Source organism: Nerophis lumbriciformis, linkage group LG33 (genome assembly GCF_033978685.3).
Source record: "Nerophis lumbriciformis linkage group LG33, RoL_Nlum_v2.1, whole genome shotgun sequence".
In the NCBI taxonomy this organism is placed as follows: domain Eukaryota; kingdom Metazoa; phylum Chordata; class Actinopteri; order Syngnathiformes; family Syngnathidae; genus Nerophis; species Nerophis lumbriciformis.
The window spans coordinates 20,249,310-20,265,228 of record NC_084580.2 but is presented as its reverse complement, the minus strand read 5'-3'; the positions used below and the strand labels follow the sequence as shown (position 1 = coordinate 20,265,228).

The window sequence follows — 15,919 nt, the reverse complement described above, 5'->3', positions numbered from 1 at the left end:
TGCGGCTTATACTCCGGAGCGACTTATACTCCGAAAAATACGGTATATATGTTTTTTTTTTCCTTCTTTATTATGCATTTTCGGCCGGTGCGACTTATACTCTGAAAAATACGGTGTATATATATATATATTTTTTTTTTACTTCTTTATTATGCATTTTCGGCCGGTGCGACTTATACTCAGGAGCGACTCATGTGTGAATTGATTAACACATTAGCGTAAAATATCAAATAATATTATTGATCTCATTCACGTAAGAGACTAGACGTATAAGATTTCATGGGATTTAGCGATTAGGAGTGACAGATAGTTTGGTAAACGTATAGCATGTTCTATATGTTATAGTTATTTGAATGACTCTTACCATAATATGTTACGTTAACATACCAGTTGGTTATTTATGCCTCATATAACGTACACTTATTCAGCCTGTTGTTCACTATTCTTTATTTATTTTAAATTGCCTTTCAAGTGTCTATTCTTGGTGTTGGCTTTTATCAAATACATTTTACCCAAAAAATGTGACTTAAAAAGTGCGACTTAATGTTTTTTTCCTTGTTTATTATGCATTTTCGGCCGGTGCGACTTATACTCCGGAGCGACTTATACTCCGAAAAATACGGTAGTCATAATTATTAGTTTGTTCTAATATTATATTTGGCTTTACGTGTTTTTATCAAGGTCATGTGTTACACCTCATTAGACTGCCGGTGTACCTAACCATCTTTCCAGCAAGCAACTTATTTTTAAAAAGTTTCCCTCGCTTGCCTGTTCCTGAAAAGCAGGGGATTACGCAATCACAGTGAATGCGGCGGTAAGTTATTTTCATCTGCTGTCAAGCTGCAATATTTGCTTTGGAGCATTGCCGAGCTGAAGCAACCTTTTGTTTTTCTATCTGCGGCGTGTTGAAAAAGAGAAACAATTCTTTCCACATCATTAATTACTTTGAATAACGTTTGTACTTATGCGTTTACAAGAGGTTTTGTGTACGCATAATGGTTGCTCCCTGAAAACAAGGAGCGGTGACTCATTTCAAAGTCACCCGACCTTGATCATTTCAGCCCATTGCAGGTTTGTTCTGAGATTTAGCTTTGAAGGGAGAGTTTGTCTCAAGGGGTGAGGCGTGGACATGCACGTTCTCGCGTGTGTTTAGGGGTCTTTTAGCCTGGTTGCCCGCAGAGTAAAAGTGTGCAGAAGCATAGGAGAGGTTTGTCAGAGTGTTTGGCCATTAGGTAATGTGAGGAAGGGAGTGTGTGTGTGTTAGGAGTTTCTAGGAAAAGGGCTTTGGCTCTGTTAGTGCTCACACACATGGTGTAAATAAACTCCTTATTTCTGTTCGATGTGCGTATGTTGATATGCTGAACTGGTGTGTGTCTATTACACTTGCATTCCATTCCATTACTTTTGTTTGCATTTGGCTGCTGATGCCTTTAACATTTGTGCATGTCAAAAAAGCGAAATGTTTTTGTGGTGTGTCAGGATGTCCTTTCCCAGCATACATCTGTTGCAGCTGGGTTTTACACTTGTAACTAGTCACCAATTGAGATCCGATACAAACGCTGTTATCGTCAGCGTTAAAGGGGAACATTATCACAATTTCAGAAGGGTTAAAACCATTAAAAATCAGTTCCCAGTGGCTTATTATATTTTTCAAAATTTTACCCATCACGCAATATCCCTAAAAAAAGCTTCAAAGTGCCTGATTTTAACCACCCGTCCATTTTCCTGTGACGTCACATAGTGAAGCCAACACAAACAAACATGGCGGAAAGAACAGCAAGTCATAGCGACATTAGCTCGGATTCAGACTCGGATTTCAGCGGCTTAAGCGATTCAACAGATTACGCATGTATTGAAACGGATGGTTGTAGTGCGGAGGCAGGTAGCGAAAACGAAATTGAAGAAGAAACTGAAGCTATTGAGCCATATCGGTTTGAACCGTATGCAAGCGAAAACGACACAACAGCCAGCGACACGGGAGAAAGCGAGGACGAATTCGGCGATCGCCTTCTAACCAACGATTGGTATGTGTTTGTTTGGCATTAAAGGAAACTAACAACTATGAACTAGGTTTACAGCATATGAAATACATTTGGCAACAACATGCACTTTGAGAGTGCAGACAACCCAATTTTCATCAATTAATATATTCTGTAGACATACCCTCATCCGCGCTCTTTTCCTGAAAGCTGATCTGTCCAGTTTTGGAGTTGATGTCAGCAGGCCAGGGAAGCTAGGGTCGATAGGGGGTTTAGCTCGCTCGTCTGCGGGAACAAACTGCCGCCATTGCTTGCCGTGCTACCGAGGTCCTTTGTCCCTGAATTGCTCACACACTCCGGCAGATTCAATGGGGGTCTGGCGGCAGATTTCTTTGACTTTATCGTTGGAAATGCATCTGCTTTGAGTGTCGCAGGATATCCACACATTCTTGCCATCTCTGTCGTAGCATAGCTTTCGTCGGTAAAGTGTGCGGAACAAACGTCCAATTTCTTGCCACTTTCGCATCTTTGGGCCACTGGTGCAACTTGAATCCGTCCCTGTTCGTGTTGTTACACCCTCCGACAACACACCGACGAGGCATGATGTCTCCAAGGTACGGAAAACAGTCGAAAAAACGGAAAATAACAGAGCTGATTTGACTCGGTGTTTGAGAAAATGGCGGATTGCTTCCCGATGTGACGTCACAACGGGAAGCGAATATTAGAAAGGCGTTTAATTCGCCAAAATTCACCCATTTAGAGTTCGGAAATCGGTTAAAAAAAATATATGGTCTTTTTTCTGCAACATCAAGGTATATATTGACGCTTACATAGGTCTGGTGATAATGTTCCCCTTTAACATTCACTTCCATTTGGACCAAGTGTGACAGTGAACTCACAGAGCTTTTGTGGAAACAAAGTGTTTTGGTAGGTGTGGCAGTTGACACACACTATATACAGGATATTAGGGGTGTAACGGTACCGTATTTTCCGCACCATAAGGCGCCTTGGGTTATAAGCCGCGCCTTCAATGAACGGCATATTTCAAAACTTTGTCCACCTATAAGCCGCCCCGTGTTATAAGCCGCATCTAACTGCGCTAAAGGAATGTCAAAAAAACAGTCAGATAGGTCAGTCAAACTTTAATAATATATTAAAAACCAGCGTGATGTGGGCGCGCATGGAGTCGTATATCAACATGGACAGAGCTGCGTGAAAAAAGCCACCCGGCCTCTTCGCGTAAACTTACCTTAACCACTCGCTCATCTTTTCTTCATCCATCCATCCTTTCGAGTTAGCTTTTATGATGACGCCGGCTGGAAAGGTCTCTTTTGGCAAGGTCTTCCTTTTGAATATCACCATGGGTGGAAGTTTCTGGCCATTAGCATGGCAAGCTAGAACCATAGTAAAGTATGACTTCTCATTCCCTGTGGTGCGAATATTCACCGTACGTGCTCCCGTTGTATCCACAGTGCGGTTCACAGGAATATCAAAAGTCAGTGGAACCTCGTCCATGTTGATAATGTTCTCAGGCCGGATCTTTTTTTCAGCTATCTTGTTTTTACAATATGCACGGAAAGTAGCCAGCTTTTCTTGAAAGTCTTTAGGCAGTTGCTGTGAAATAGTAGTCCGTGTGCGGATGGAGAGATTGCGTCTTTTCATGAACCGTAAACCTGTCGCTTAGTAGGAGCCATTTTGTGGTCTTTACAGATGTAAACACACAAAGGAAAAGAAACGTAATATCCGCGCGCTTCTTCTTCTTCTACCGGGGCGGGTGGTTGCTTACAGTAGAAGAAGAAGCGCTTCCTGTTCTATGGGGGCGGTTGCTTGCGTAGAAGAAGAAGCACTTCCTCTTCTACGGGGAAAAAAGATGGCAGCTGTTTACCGTAGTTGCGAGACCGAAACTTTATGAAAATGAATCTTAATATTAATCCATATATAAAGCGCACCGGGTTATAAGCCGCACTGTCAGCTTTTGAGTAAATTTGTGGTTTTTAGGTGCGGCTAATAGTGCGGAAAATACGGTACGTGTATTTGTATTGAACCGGTTCGGTTCGGAGGTGTACCGAACGAGTTTCCACACGGACATATTAAGTAGCGTACCGCACGTTGTGTAAACAATGCACACCGAGGCACAACACACGGCATGCTAGCAGCTAACGGGCTACGATAGACTGAGCATACGTCCTCTTTTCACCGGACATGTCCTCTTTTGCGGGGCTGTCAGGGCGGGGTTTCTTAAATGCCTCAAATGTCCGGCATTTTGAGTTAGGGTTGCGTGTATTTCCAATGTACGTTCAGGGTTAAGAAGGGGTTAAAAACAAAACAAGTTGTGCACGCAGCAGCATTGGTGAGGGAGGGGCAGAGACAGAGAGAGAGCGAGAGAGTTATGATAAATGCGGGCTCTGCTTTTTATCCATAGATTTATTAGATTTCATTTTTTATTATCTATAGCAGGCGTGTCAAAAGTGTGCCCCGGAGGCCATTTGCGGCCCACAGCTAATGTTTTAAAGGCCCACGGCACATTCTAAAAATACTATTAAAATAAACAAAAACATAAGAAAAGTGAAATAAAAAAGCTTAAAGGTTAAATGTAATTTAGAAAAAGTTGCAATTAGGACTGCAACAACTAATCGATTAAATTTGTACCGAGGATGTCGTTGTGGCTTGTGCAGCCCTTTGAGACACTTGTGATTTAGGGCTATATAAATAAAGATTGATTGATTGATTGAAAATCGATTATAAAAATAGTTGCCGATTAATTTAGTCATCGATTCGTTGGATCTATGCTATGCGTATGCGCAGAGGCAATTAAAAAAAAAAAAGTTTTTGAATTTTTTATAAACCTTTATTTATAAACTGCAACATGTACAAACAGCTGAGAAACAATAATCAAAATAAGTAGAGATGTCCGATAATTGCGTTAAAATGTAATATCGGAAATTATCAGTATCGTTGTTTTTATTATCGGTATCGTTTTTTTTTTGTTTTTTTTTTTATTTTATTTTTTATTTATTAAATCAACATAAAAAACACAAGATACACTTACAATTAGTGCACCAACCCAAAAAACCTCCCTCATCCATTTTACACTCATTCACACTCATTGACACAAAAGGGTTGTTTCTTTCTGTTAATAATATTCTGGTTCCTACATTATATATCAATATATATCAATACAGTCTGCAGGGATACAGTCCGTAAGCACACATGATTGTGCGTGCTGCTGGTCCACTAATAGTACTAACCTTTAACAGTTCATTTTACAAATTTTCATTAATTGCCAGTTTCTGTGTAACTGTTTTTATATTGTTTTACTTTCTTTTTTATTCAAGAAAATGTTTTTAATTTATTTATCTTATTTTATTAATTTTTTTAAAAAGTACCTTATCTTCACCATACCTGGTTGTCCAAATTAGGCATATTAATGTGTTAATTCCACGACTGTATATATCGGTTGATATCGGTATCGGTTGATATCGGTATCGGTAATTAAAGAGTTGGACAATATCGGATATCGGCAAAAAGCCATTATCGGACATCCCTAAAAATAAGTTTTGGTGCCAGTATGCTGTTTTTTTCCCCCAATAAAATACTGTAAAGGATAGAAATGTAGTTTGTCTCTTTTATCCGATTATTAATCGATTAATCGAAGTAATAATCGACAGATTAATCGATTATCAAATGAATCGTTAGTTGCAGCCCTCTTTGCAATGTTGACTAATAAAACAAAGCTGTTTTTTTATTCTTTCAAACTGTCATTGCTCAAAACATAATATTGAATCAAAATAAATGTTATTATGAATTATTGACCTATCCAAGGTTCAAATATTCCAGTAAAAAAAATATTTTTGGTAAAAGATTTTGCAAATTTGGTAAATAAATAACCCAAAAATTTATATTTTATTGTTTTCTTACTGTACCGAAAATGAACCGAACCGTGACCTCTAAACCGAGGTACGTATTGAACCAAATTGTTTATGTACCGTTACACCCCTACAGGATATATAAAATTAAATCGTTATAATACCGCCTCCATCAGTACTGGAGTAGAACAGCATCCTCGTCGATGTGATGATTGTAATGGTTTGTGATTTTGTATTGTAGTCATATTTTTAAAAGTTGACTTTGTAATTGTTATCCAATGAAGTGTCTGTTCAGTATAAGTAGAGGTGTTGATATATTTTAGTTGATGAAGCTGGGATCGCTATGTAGCGGAATTCCGCTATTCTTCTAGCCCAGTGATTCTCAAACTGTCTAGTGGTATGGCGGGTTCCATCCATCCATCCATCCATCCATCCATCCATCCATTTTCTACCGCTTATTCCCTTTGGGGTCGCGGGGGGCGCTGGAGCCTATCTCAGCTACAATCGGGCGGAAGGCGGGGTACACCCTGGACAAGTCGCCACCTCATCGCAGGGCCAACACAGATAGACAGACAACATTCACACATATATATATATATATATATATATATATATATATAGTCGAGGTTACTGAGGTTTATCCGTTATACAACACTCTATACCGGGGTAGAGCGAAATATACGTTAGGTCAGGAAAAAACACAGAGGCTATTTCATCCCTACAAGCCTGTTTCACAGGTTTCCCTGCTCTTCAGGGGATAGATGGATAGAAATAAACTTTATTAATCCCTTGGGAAATTTCCTCAAGGAAATTCAAATTCTAGCAGCAGCAGGTAACACCGAAAAATACAGAAAAAAGCACTCAAAGATAAAAGTAAAATAGAATAAAATAGAGTAAGAAAAAAGTTATATAAATATACGGTGCACATATATATTAGGGCTGGGCGATATGGCCTTTTTTAATACCGCGATATTTTAAGGCCATATCGCGATACACGATATATATCTCGATATTTTGCCTTAGCCTTGAATGAACACTTGATGCATATAATCACAGCAGTATGAGGATTCTATGTGTCTACATTAAAACATTCTTCTTCATACTGCATTCATATATGCTACTTTTAAACTTTCATGCAGAGAAGGAAATCACAACTAAAAAAAATCACTATTTTTTTCTTACGGTGTTGATCTGGAAATGTTTGCCTCTGCATTTTGATGGTGTGGACGTGTGGCACCGAACGGAGATGTTGACGTGCGAAGTACGTAAATATTGTTTTTAATATTGTTGTGCAGCACTTTGGAAACATTTTTGTTGTTTAAATGTGCTATATAAATAAAGTGGATTGGATTGGAGTGAGCACTCTTCATTCACTAGCAGGGGACTTTTCAAATGATGCTACATATTAGCAGTAATGCTACTTTTTATAGCAACGCTTTTGCCCCACACTTGACAAATTACGGTTGTCTGTTCAACATATTCCCACTTGAAGCCAAACCACCGCCAGACGATGGACCCTCTGCTGTCAAGTTAATTTAATTAAATCACTAAATTTAAAATCAGTTGAATTCTGCTCCTTTCTACATCATACTGTGTTCTATCTGTATGTTTTTCAATGTTATATGAGTTAAAAAAAAAAAAGGATATCAATTGAAACAAGCTCAGGCTTTCTTGTATAATTCCCTTTTAGTTGACCTTGTACATGTGAATCTGTACTGTCATAAAACTGTACCCTTTTCTATGCAAACTTCAAATAAATCCTTTAATCAATCAATCAATAGGGATGTTCCGATGCCAGTACGGCTTTTTTTGGAGGTATAGTTGTCGGAGAGTACTTGTAACTAAATCATTTACAGTATTTTGTAAGAAACCTTGGGTTTACAACCTAAATAGAGCACACACAAGCCAGTAAGTCCATGGAAATTACTTCTTCTTTGCTGAAACACTGCTTTTTTTATTTTTACTAAAGGCCTACTGAAATGCGATTTTCTTATTTAAACGGGGATAGCAGGTCCATTCTATGTGTCATACTTGATCATTCCGCGATATTGCCATATTTTTGCTGAAAGGATTCAGTAGACATACTTGCCAACCCTCCCGGATTTTCCGGGAGACTCCCGAAATTCAGCGCCTCTCCCGAAAACCTCCCGGGACAAATTTTCTCCCGAAAATCTCCCGAAATTCAGGCGGACTCAGGTCCTCCACAATATAAACAGCGTACCTGCCCAATCACGTTATAACTATAGAATGATGGAGGGCGAGTTCTTGGTTTCTTATGTGGGTTTATTGTTAGGCAGTTTCATTAACGTCCTCCCAGCGTGGCAACAACCCACAACAACAGCAGTCACTTTTTTGTATACCGTAAAGCAGTTCGTCTGCCGTAAACAGCAATGTTGTGACACTCTTAAACAGGACAATACTGCCATCTAGTGCATTTGATGAAAGCACTTTTGTGCGTGCCACACATCAATGCATCATCAGAGAGGGTGTTCAGCATGGTTCGAAAAATAGTGACAGAGAATAGAACAAGGATGGACAATTCAACCCTTAACTCAACAATGAGTAGATGAGTGTTATGTGTGTGTATATGTGTAAATAAATGAACACTGATATTCAAGTATTTATTTTATATATATATATATATATATATATATATATATATATATATATATATATATATATATATATATTATAAAATAAATATATATATATATATGTATGTATGTGTGGGAAAAAAATCACAAGACTACTTCATCTCTACAGGCCTGTAGTCTTGTGATTTTTTTCCCACACATACATATATTGCGCTCTACTACGGTATTGAGCACTATTTTTTGGATAACCTTATTAAGATATATATATATATATATATATATATATATATATATATATATATATATATATATATATATATATATATATATATATATATATATATATATATATATATAGCTAGAATTCACTGAACGTCAAGTATTTCTTATATATTTCTTATATTTAACCACGCCCCCAACCACGCCCCTCCCCCCACCTCCCGAAATCGGAGGTCTCAAGGTTGGCAAGTATGTCAGTAGAGAACATCGACGATAAAGTTTGCAACTTTTGGTCGCTGATAAAAAAGCCTTGCCTGTACCGCGAGTAGCGTCACAGGTTGTGGAGCTCCTCACAGTTGCACATTGTTTACAATCATGGCCACCAGCAGCGAGAGCGATTCGGACCGAGAAAGCGACGATTTCCCCATTAATTTAAACGAGGATGAAAGATTCGTGGATGAGGAAAGTGAGAGTGAAGGACTAGAGGGCAGTGGGAGCGATTCAGATAGGGATGATGCTGTGAGAGGCGGGTGGGACCTGATATTCAGCTGGGAATGACTAAAACAGTAAATAAACACAAGACATATATATACTCTATTAGCCACAACACAACCAGGCTTATATTTAATATGCCACAAATTAATCCCGCATAACAAACACCTCCCCCCTCCCGTCCATATAACCCGCCAATACAACTCAAACACCTGCACAACACACTCAATCCCACAGCCCAAAGTACCGTTCACCTCCCCAAAGTTCATACAGCACATATATTTGCTGATTTGATGTATAACTGCGCTCCCCTTACTCACCATTGTGTGTTATACTCAATGGTTAACTGGACATCTTTATGTGCTCGACGCCTCAATCATTGGTATGTTTTCATCTACAAAACCATTATGGGTATCACTCCATCTTATCTGTCTAGTCTTTTAACAAAGAAACAAGGAAGTCACAATCTTCGTTCAATGAATGTTCTGCAATTTGTCGTCCCCAAAGTAAGAACTGAACTGGGCAAGAAAGCATTTAGGTTTTTAGCACCGAAGGCTACAATCGAACATTAAACTTCAAACCCTAGTTACGTTGAATGAGTTTAAAGCTTCTGTGAAAGGATTGCAGTCTACCTTGTCTGTATGCACATGTGTCATGTGAGCAAGTTTTAATGTTGTAAATGTGATGTTTTATGTATTTGTTTACTGATTTTAATGTAACCTTGCTGCTGCCCTCTTGGCCAGGTCTCCCTTGGAAAAGAGATCTTTGATCTCAATGGGATTTTACCTGGTTAAATAAAGGCTAATAAATAAATAATATTTCCCCAAAGTCCCCAAAGTTACGTACGTGACATGCACATAGCGGCACGCACATACGGGCAAGCGATCTAATGTTTGGAAGCCGCAGCTGCATGCGTACTCACGGTACCGCGTCTGCGCATCCAACTCAAAGTCCTCCTGGTAAGAGTCTCTGTTGTCCCAGTTCTCCACAGGCCAATGGTTAAAGCTTGACTGTCATCTTCCGGGAATGTAAACAATGAAACATCCGGCTGTGTTTGTGTTGCCGCAGCCGCCCGCAATACACCGCTTCCCACCTACAGCTTTCTTCTTTGCTGTCTCCATTGTTCATTGAACAAATTGCAAAAGATTCACCAACACAGATGTCCAGAATACTGTGGAATTCTGCGATGAAAACAGACGACTTAATAGCTGGCCACCATGCTGTCCCAAAATGTCCTCTACAATCCGTGACGCCACGCGCTGACGTCATCATACCGAGACGTTTTCAGCAGGATATTTCGCGCGAAATTTAAAATTGCACTTTAGTAAGCTATTGGCATGTGTTGCAATGTTAAGATTTCATCATTGATATATAAACTATCAGACTGCGTGGTCGGTAGTAGTGGCTTTCAGTAGGCCTTTAAATGAAATGCCATAATTGTTTTCTCCACAAAAATCCACTTTAATAATTAAAGCAGTCTGCATTTCTAAGACTCCTATTTGCGATGACACACTAGTCTTGTATCCATCCCTGTTTCAACTCTCCTTATTTCTTTTTCTTTCCCCCCTTTCCTGAATCTGGCCGACGCAGGAACCCCTCCAAGGCTTTCTACCAGGCCTTCCAGTCCGGCAGCAGATTAAGGGACTCAAGGGCCCACAGTGATAGGTACAGTACTGTACTGGAGTGGACTGGCCGGGCCTTGCGAGAGTGCGACTAAGTGTGTGTAGTGTTGGCTAGCCGAGAGCTCTGGTGTTCTCCTTGTGCATGAGTTGAGTTTGGAAGGCTATGCTGCAAGCGCAGGGTTGGCTAGTAGGCTTTTCAACGACATCTTTGTCTCGCTTCAATGTTCGCGCACTCTTCCTCTTGCGCACATGCTTCCTGTTGAACCTCTGAAGTTGGCGAATAGTGAATTTGACCAAATTTCACAGAAGACAAAGACTCGAATGCGATTCTGTGAGATGTCTGCAAATCCTAAGATTTCAGCGTACCTCAGTCCAGTGTGAATCAAAGCAATAACCGCATGTGTTTTGCTTTTACTTTGGCATTTGTGCGGCATTTATTCCAACATAAAGGACCAACAAAGACTGCTTTGTTGTTCTTATGTTTTACAGTTACGTGAAACATAAGAATATTAAAACAACTTGATGCATGAACCGGGTCTTACACCTTTTACATCACTTGTCTGGAAGTCTTTTAAAAGGTACTAAAAAATTTTGTAGCGTTTGACCCTGTAACGCGTTTCCATTTTTTTCTCCGGAAACAATTAAAAAAAAATCAGAGTTAGAACGAGGCGTGGGCCGATAACAAATTTTGCTCGATGACATATTGACCTACAAATGATTGTCGATAAACAATATTATTATTTATTTGGGACCAAATTAACATTGACGTAATGATATTACATAATAACGCAAGTGTACCCTTTCAAATGCAAAAAACTTGTATTTCTTGTACATTTTAAAGGGGAACATTATCACAATTTCAGAAGGGTTAAAACCATTAAAAATCAGTTCCCAGTGGCTTATTTTATTTTTCGAAGTTTTTTTCAAAATTTTACCCATCACGCAATATCCCTAAAAAAAAGCTTCAAAGTGCCTGATTTTAACCATCGTTATATACACCCGTCCATTTTCCTGTGACGTCACATAGTGAAGCCAATACAAACAAACATGGCGGATAGAACAGCAAGCTATAGCGACATTAGCTCGGATTCAGACTCGGATTTCAGCGGCTTAAGCGATTCAACAGATTCCGCATGTATTGAAACGGATGGTTGTAGTGTGGAGGCAGGTAGCGAAAACAAAATTGAAGAAGAAACGGAAGCTATTCAAATCAAATCAAATCAACTTTATTTATAAAGCACATTTAAAATTTACCACAGGGGTAGCCAAAGTGCTGTACAATGAGCAGGTTAAAAGATAAAACGAGTACCGAGCAAACACAACACAACACAAACAGAACATGATAAAAAATAAATAATTAAAATAGAATTAATAAAAACATAAAAACATAAAAACAGGATCACAGCAGGTGTATTATGGGGCGCCATTGCAGGATGGATATCACTCAGTGTTAAAAGCCATGGAATAAAAGTATGTTTTTAAGAGGGATTTAAAAACAGGAAGAGAGGAGGCTTGTCTAACACTCAGGGGTAGGTCGTTCCAGAGCTTGGGAGCAGCAACGGCGAAAGCTCTGTCACCTCTAAGCTTCAGCCTTGTGTCAGGGACCGTCAACAGCAGCTGATCGGCTGATCTTAAGGATCGGGTGGGGCAGTAAGGCTGAAGGAGGTCGGAGAGATAGGTTGGCGCGAGGTTGTTTAGACATTTAAAAACAAATAAAAGGAGTTTAAAATGTATTCGGTAACGCACAGGGAGCCAGTGAAGGGACGCTAAAATAGGGGTGATGTGCTCACGTCTGCGGGTCTGTGTTAGCAGACGAGCAGCAGAGTTCTGTACGAGCTGCAGGCGGGCGAGGGAGGCCTGGCTAATGCCAACATACAGGGCATTACAGTAATCAAGACGAGTCGAGATAAAAGCGTGGATTAATTTCTCAAGATCATGTCTTGATAAAAGCGGTTTCACTTTCGCTATTTGGCGTAATTGATAAAAGCTTTTTTGAACGACACTGCTGATTTGTTTTTCGAATTTAAAATCTGAGTCAAACTTTACCCCCAGGTTTGTGACAGAGTCGCTGAGATACGGGGTCAGAGTGCCGAGGTCAACGTTGGGGGAGGGAGAGCGACTTGGACCGAACAACATAACTTCTGTTTTGTCTTCATTTAGGCTCAGGAAGTTAGCTGAAAGCCAGACTTTGATGTCGTGCAGGCAGTCAATAAGACTTTGAACCGTGTTATTTTGTGCCATGGGAAAATAAATCTGGCAATCATCGGCATAAAAATGAAATGCAATACTGTACTTCCTAAAAATAGAACCAAGGGGGAGAAGGTAAAGCGCAAATAAAATTGGGGCAAGGATTGAACCCTGGGGGACCCCATGTGGTAAAGGAGCTGTGGACGACATAAAACTGTCTACTTTTACACAAAAACTCCTGTTATGCTATTGAGCCATATCGGTTTGAACCGTATGCAAGCGAAAACGACGAAAACGACACGACAGCCAGCGACACGGGAGAAAGCGAGGACGAATTCGGCGATCGCCTTCTAACCAACGATTGGTATGTGTTTGTTTGGCATTAAAGGAAACTAACAACTATGAACTAGGTTTACAGCATATTAAATACATTTGGCAACAACATGCACTTTGAGAGTGCAGACAGCCCAGTTTTCATCAATTAATATATTCTGTAGACATACCCTCATCCGCTCTCTTTTCCTGAAAGCTGATCTGTCCAGTCCAGTTGGAAATGCATCTGCTTTGAGTGTCGCAGGATATCCACACATTCTTGCCATCTCTGTCGTAGCATAGCTTTCGTCGGTAAAGTGTGCGGAACAAACGTCCAATTTCTTGCCACTTTCGCATCTTTGGGCCACTGGTGCAACTTGAATCCGTCCCTGTTCGTGTCGTTACACCCTCCGACAACACACCGACGAGGCATGATGTCTCCAAGGTACGGAAAACAGTGGAAAAAACGGGAAATAACAGAGCTGATTTGACTCGGTGTTTGAGAAAATGGCGGATTGCTTCCCGTTGTGACGTCACGTTGTGACGTCATCGGTCCGAGAGCGAATAATAGAAAGGCGTTTAATTCGCCAAAATTCACCCATTTAGAGTTCGGAAATCGGTTAAAAAATATATGGTCTTTTTTCTGCAACATCAAGGTATATATTGACGCTTACATAGGTCTGGTGATAATGTTCCCCTTTAACATTGTAATTGGAATATAAAGTTTGATACATCAAAGTCAAACAATACAAATGAAATATACTGCGTCTTTAAGCACAATGTTGCACTTGAATAAAAGCAACAACCAAAAGCAATACAACAGGTTCTGTCTCTGTTAAAGGGGAACATTATCACAATTTCAGAATTGTTAAAACCATTAAAAATCAGTTCCCAGTGGCTTATTATATTTTTCGAAGTTTTTTTCAAAATTTTACCCATCACGCAATAGCCCTAAAAACAGCTTCAAAGTGCCTGATTTTAACCACCCGTCCATTTTCCTGTGACGTCACATAGTGAAGCCAATACAAACAAACATGGCGGATAGAACAGCAAGCTATAGCGACATTAGCTCGGATTCAGACTCGAATTTCAGAGGCTTAAACGATTCAACAGATTACGCATGTATTGAAACGGATGGTTGTAGTGTGGAGGCAGGTAGCGAAAACGAAATTGAAGAAGAAACTGAAGCTATTGAGCCATATCGGTTTGAACCGTATGCAAGCGAAACCGACGAAAACGACACGACAGCCAGCGACACGGGAGAAAGCGAGGACGAATTCGGCGATCGCCTTCTAACCAACGATTGGTATGTGTTTGTTTGGCATTAAAGGAAACTAACAACTATGAACTAGGTTTACAGCATATGAAATACATTTGGCAACAACATGCACTTTGAGAGTGCAGACAGCCCAATTTTCATCAATTAATATATTCTGCAGACATACCCTCATGTCAGCAGGCCAGGGAAGCTAGGGTCGATATTCTTCTCTTGATCATCTTGGGACGGTGAGCCAAGACATCCAGGGGGTTTAGCTCGCTCGTCTGCGGGAACAAACTGCCGCCATTGCTTGCCGTGCTAGCGAGGTCCTTTGTCCCTGAATTGCTCACACACTCCGGCAGATTCAATGGGGGTCTGGCGGCAGATTTCTTTGACTTTATCGTTGGAAATGCATCTGCTTTGAGTGTCGCAGGATATCCACACATTCTTGCCATCTCTGTCGGTAAAGTGTGCGGAACAAACGTCCAATTTCTTGCCACTTTCGCATCTTTGGGCCACTGGTGCAACTTGAATCCGTCCCTGTTCGTGTTGTTACACCCTCCGACAACACACCGACGAGGCATGATGTCTCCAAGGTACGGAAAACAGTCGAAAAAACGGAAAATAACAGAGCTGATTTGACTCGGTGTTTGAGAAAATGGCGGATTGCTTCCCGTTGTGACGTCACGTTGTGACGTCATCGGTCCGAGAGCGAATAATAGAAAGGCTTTTAATTCGCCAAAATTCACCCATTTAGAGTTCGGAAATCGGTTAAAAAAATATATGGTCTTTTTTCTGCAACATCAAGGTATATATTGACGCTTACATAGGTCTGGTGATAATGTTCCCCTTTAACATTTTAATTGGAATATAAAGTTTGATACATCAAAGTCAAACAATACAAATGAAATATACTGCGTCTTTAAGCACAATGTTGCACTTGAATAAAAGCAACAACCAAAAGCAATACAACAGGTTCTGTCTCTGTTAAAGGGGAACATTATCACAATTTCAGAATTGTTAAAACCATTAAAAATCAGTTCCCAGTGGCTTATTTTATTTTTCGAAGTTTTTTTCAAAATTTTACCCATCACGCAATATCCCTAAAAAAAGCTTCAAAGTGCCTGATTTTAACCACCCGTCCATTTTCCTGTGACGTCACATAGTGATGCCAACACAAACAAACATGGCGCATAGAACAGCAAGCTATAGCGACATTAGCTCGGATTCAGACTCGGATTTCAGAGGCTTAAACGATTCAACAGATTACGCATGTATTGAAACGGATGGTTGTAGTGTGGAGGCAGGTAGCGAAAACGAAATTGAAGAAGAAACTGAAGCTATTGAGCCATATCGGTTTGAACCGTATGCAAGCGAAAACGACGAAAAC

General features: G+C 40.0%; 1 protein-coding gene across 2 annotated transcripts in view; it reads left to right on the top strand.

The window, feature by feature from the left end:
* The window catches only part of LOC133575929 (TSC22 domain family protein 2-like), a 97,053-nt gene that overhangs the window by 29,598 nt on the left and 51,536 nt on the right, over nt 1–15,919 (top strand). The window lies entirely within an intron of this gene.